Below are 6,023 nucleotides of genomic sequence, written 5' to 3' on the forward strand. Positions count from 1 at the left end.
GCACTGGATAACATTCATTGTGATTTCTTCCTCCTTTGTTTTGAAAGATGCTTTGATGATCCTGGATCCATTAGATTCGCACCCTACAAGTGCATTTCGTGCTTCTTTCGACAGCATCAGAGCAACTCCCTGACTGTGTGAAGCATTTTCCTCTTCGTCACCGGAGTACAGCAGCATCTCTCCCGAACCTATTCCTCTCTGTCCAGCTTGGGTCCAATGGGTTTCACTTATTCCGAGCACCGACAACTTGTATCTAAATCATTTCTGTAACTGTTTGACCGTTTCTCACGGTATCGTACATTGTCCGAACATTTCATGTACATATATCTATCGTTGCTGTTATGTCCCGATAAGCATAATGAATGATAACTTTTGGGATCCATTTATGGACCAATACTAAACGCATATTTTTATCGTATAATTGTTAACTAACTCAACTATTCACATTCATATTCCTCTCATCATAAGCTTTATTTTGACTTATGAACCATTATTATACGTTTTACCATTCTTGATTTATGCCCTGTCTATTAGTCACTGCCTCGCACATTCACAGCCACATTTGGCCAAATCTTGTGCAAATGTTGTTTTCTATTCTAAAGTACGTTGTGGTCTGCTTGATTGGTAGATAAACTCAGCATGTTTGAACTATAAGGACTCATATTGCAGAGGCTGAGATTGGTGTTCTGAACTTAACTGGCCGGGCTGGGCAGGAAGCGGGACCGACAAGTACTATACACTGCTCATACGGGTTTACGCGTCATTGATCCGATCGTTAAGTCATTGCTCCCTAATTGGCAGTCACAAGATATGACAGCTGCTCTGTTTGTTAGAAGGAGCATCGACCTTGTGACTTCCGAAGAACTTCGGCTTTCAGCACGAGGCGTTATAATTCCTCCTTCAACTCGGAGGGCAGAGTTTGAATGGTTTAATTTGTTTATCCTGGTTAGCGTTTTTTATAAAGGTTGTTTTCCTCGGGATATGGGTGATGACCCTATGCCCAACCCTCCTCCTTTACCCGGGTTCGGGACCAGTAGTAACCTTAGATTAGCTACAGGCGGAGTTTCATAGATAAATATAAAATGCAGTGACAGTAGTATGAGTAAATAAAACTGAACAATAAGAAATCTTATGTACGTTTGGTAAATGTAACTACTGTCACATGTTCATTGAATTGTAATTTAGACATCAACATTCCAACAAGTTTATATTAAACAAATACAGAGATACCCACACATACATACACAAATTCACACAACTAAATTTGTATTCCTCAGACAAAATTTTCACATGCGCAATTTATCATATTTTGTCCAACTAAATTATGGTGCCGAAAATGGTGTGTAGGCAAAACTGCAACCTAGACATTAATTTAGATTGTAAACAACAATAATGAAAACATAATATGTTAGTTTTTAAATAAAAATGAATAATGTCTGATAGTGGAATTCAAGAAGTGCATTTCATCAAATCTTGGACTCGTCAGCTAAATTTCACAAATAAGTCCATCTAACAAGTCCCAAATCTAGAGGGATGCGTGTCTAGGATGCCAGTGTTAGCCACTACTCACGTTTGCTTAAAAATACTTGTTACTAAATGGTAGTACCAAGGCAATTTTCTCATGATTCACATTTACCAACAAAGTAACTGATCAATTGTGGTAATTAACATCAACTACAGGAAGATCCAAGCATCTACAAATGAAAGTGTTGCGTTTTAATTTCTCAGAAAAATATGATAATTAACACTAAATAATGTATGAGAAGTCGATAAATTCGTATTCACTTCTCTTTCGCAATTACACTGAGATAGTTATAGGTATAGGGTTATGATGATTATTGAGTTTCATTGTAATCATAGGTCGGTCAATGTTAGACCATTACTGAAGGTCTGGAAGAAATGGATGACCGTTTCGTATTAGTATGTGACACCTCAGAAGTGCGACATTACATGTGAGGATTGATCCCATATACCAGGAAGCTACCCATTGTAGACAATTGATGATGGTCACCAAATATTGTGGATTGATTAAAATTAGACATTGGCATCGTTAGATACCCGTTCAGTCGTCTAGAGGTTAAACGTTTGCGCGCGAGGCTGAAGGCCATGAGTTCGATTCCCTCGTGTAAGGTGGCTATCTAGTGCTCCCAGGTTTTAAAGAATGATATACCATTGATCGGTTTGTAGTTCATTCATACTCTGATATAAGAGAATATGACAGAAGGTGAATATTACTATTGTTATCTAACCTTGACCGTAATACTTCTCAAGTAATTTCCATGAATAAACAGTGATAAACAGTAAACGATATTCAAAATAAATACTGATTATTCATTTTGTTAGTGAAAATAGATCCAAATTCAATGGATAATTTTCATGATCTGGAAGTGATATATTGTGTTTGGGAAAAATATCGATTTTCAAATAATGAAACAGTAATAAGAACTATTGATTTGGATATTATTGAGAAATCTTGGATCAATTACCTCAATTACAGATAATATTTACAATTATTATTGAATTTACTAGTTGAATTCATGAGTCAATTGAAGTTAGACGACCATGGAAAACCTGGAGGTCTAGTAGAAAACAGTGACTAGTGGTGTTCAGTCAGGTTTGTTGTGTGATAGTAACTCACTGATGACAATGGTGGATCAGCTTTGTGGATTGGTTGAAGTTAAACATTAACACCGTCGGATGCAAGACCAGTGGTCTTGTAGTTAAGCGTTGGCACGCGAGACTGATAGGCCTGAGTTCAAATCTCATGAGACGAGATCACGGATGAGTACTGCTGAGGAGTCTCATACTAGGACAAAACAGCCATCCAGTGCTTCCAGGTTTTCAATGATGATCTAACCTCAATTGACTCACGAATTCAACTAATAGATTATTAATGAGTCGAGATAATGAAAACATCAGGTTTGGTGATATCCTTTTCTCTGAATAAGTAATTGATTAAGAATGTATCAACTACTGGATCGAACTGAAAACTATAAAATTCAAAGTCATCTCCAATCTTTAACGTGGTCGAATCTGGAACTTCAACGATTTTTTTTAATAACCTGCCTGTAAATCACTTATTAAAACTAGAATTTTAAACTGATATCATCTGTTCACTTGGTGTTGTTTTGCCTGTATCTTTCCATTGTTATTTAGGACTACAATTGATCAGTCTCACATTGGCATATGTGCATCGTGTGTAGTAGGTGTAGACTACCTGGTTGGGGACCGCGAGATGATAGCAACCGATGGTTAGAGACCCTGAATGACATGGCTCAAAATCGTTTGCAATGGCGCAGGTGCATACAGTTTTTGGTGTTCTCCCAAATTCTAATCTCCTGAATCCTCCTTGTCTCTTTTTTTTCTCTTCCCAAATTTATTTCACTGGATTATACTCTTTAAATAACATTTCCAAACTGTAATCTTTCCGATTACTACTTATACTTTTACTACCTCTACCACTACGGGATTTGAATCGACGACTGCATTTCTGTGCTAATATGGTATAGCAACTCGAACTGATGTACGTACGTACGAAATTCTACGTTGTTACTGACTGACTGACTGATCCTGTGTGAATTGCCTCCAACTGATGAGTCCGAAATAGGACAAAACGCGTATCTTGGATTCCATTTCCAGCCATTATCTATCTCATATTTAGTGAATTCTTAAACAAAAAAAAAGAAACATCATTTGTATTCAATATCATCGTCAAAAATATTAATTTATCATCAAAATTGATTCACTTCATTAGTCACAACATTACAATGACAATATTAGGTAGAAAGATCCTTTTTTAAGTAACTCCTTAATAAACCTTAAATTATTTATTAATTTAATAAGTTTTGTTTCCTTGACATAGAAGTAAACAATACCGATGACCTTGAACGATTTTTCAGCCAATCAGAAAATAATATTTAATTATAAATCAATTCATATTATAAAAGGACAATGTAAAAGAATAAAGGTTAAACAATTTCAATGGTTAAAATCATGAGTTAATTGAAGCTAGACCATCATGAAAAAACTGGAAGAACTAGATGGCCGTTTTATCCTATTGTGGCACTGTTCAGCAGTGTGCATTCACGACCTCGCCTCGTGAGATTCGATGAGTAGAAAAATTATATTTCTGGTTGTTATAACAGTTAGTTTTCCAATGTTTACATGTATGGGACATTAATTTACCTTAAACGATTATCTACACTAGATTCCATCTCAGTTTGTCTATTCTACAGAACTTCAACATAACTCAGATGATTAAGAACACGTGATTCGCTTGACTAGAATGTCAATACATTTTCATACCAAAAACCCAACACAATCCAACAATAATGAACAATCAACAATAACCATTAGGGGAATATATAACTCATTTGACACGTGTCAGAGTATCTACATATCTAACCATGCAGACGACCAATCATTATCACTTTCACCCACATATCACCGGTGTTTCGTAACTTAATGTAAGCCACATCTTCACAGTAAATAAATGGCCGGAATTAAAGTTGTGTTAATTTAATTTCGGTTATTTATTTAATTACTCCGAAGAAGTAGCTTACATTGGGTTGCGAAACATCAGGAATTAAAATATTTTACTTATTGGGACATAACAAGAAATATATTAATTATTAACTCTATACCTAATGTTCAATTGATTTGAAATGATCAAGTCCATCCTTGGTATAGATACCTATGTTGAGACGATAATTTATGGACGAACCGATCAGATATAAGATAACAGGTCTTAGATTTTGGCGGGAAATTCACCCATCCATTTGGATAAATGGAGTTTTGGCATTATAGCTGATGTCAGTTCGTGATGAAAACTGTTATGACTTTAGGTTGCTGTCGATTTCTACCCTGTGTTGTCGATCGATTACAGTGACACGTAAACACGTACGGACGGCCTAGAGTCTCGATTGGTCCCACTTCCCTGTCTAGCCCAGTTAGTTGAGTCCAGAACACAAGTCACAGCCTCGGAGATATGAATCATTATATTTCAAACATACTTTGTTTATATACCAATCAAGCACACCACATCGTACCATAAAATAGAAAACAACATTTTGTACAATATTCAACAAGTGAACAGATATCGACCAATAGGAAATGTCCATTCAAAGTCCAAGGACACCATTGGACTTAACATGATAATTATTGGTCTATTCCTCCGCATCCACAACAAAAACCCTAAATCTAATTCCTAACTTTAATCCTATCAACTGTAAATCATAATTACAATTCCTCACACAGGTTTATACCCCTCATTTAGTCGTGTTTATTAGGTGGACATTCTGAAGGTCAGTTTAGCATTGTTCATAAATTATAGTCTCACGGTGAGACTTCAATATAAGGTCGAAGTTGAATGATTCTGAAAAAATAACCCTCACATGTTATAATCAATTAGAAAAGTTATTGTGAATGCAAAAATTTACATGGAAAATTACAAGAGACTATCGATTTTAAATAGTTGACTTTTTCTATTTGTTAAAAGAAACAAAACGTTTAAGCATAAATTCAACCACATGACCATATATATCTTCACTTCTCTCATATTTAGAACTAAGGTTGAAGCTTCTATTTATTTATTTAAACATATAAACATTGGTACAAAGAGGCACCAAATACATATGCGCCACACAAATCTCATTCGATATGTGTGAGGGTTGTGATACTGCACGAGTGCCCAAACCGAAACAGGTGATTTTCTTAGGGGGCCACACCCGGAGCCTTTGACATGAAGGTCTGGCCCACAAGGCAATGGAGCATCGTAAGGAGATGCAATCCCATAGTAACCGGTGACCAACGATTGGTCCATACGCCATTTGTTCCTTCAGGATACTAGAGCCCATGTGCACCATTGGTTTGGAATCAAGGTTTTCCAACTCCCCTAGGCGGACTCTCCATGTCCATCAACCCGGTTAAAGCGCCAGACATCCGCTTTTCGTCCTCTCAGTTCTGTAAACAACACCCCCGCCACGAGAAGGTAGTAAGACTTCCCTGGCAGAGGCTATATACCC

The sequence above is a fragment of the Schistosoma haematobium genome, chromosome 5, assembly GCF_000699445.3.
Source record: "Schistosoma haematobium chromosome 5, whole genome shotgun sequence".
Classification (NCBI taxonomy): Eukaryota; Metazoa; Platyhelminthes; class Trematoda; order Strigeidida; family Schistosomatidae; genus Schistosoma; species Schistosoma haematobium.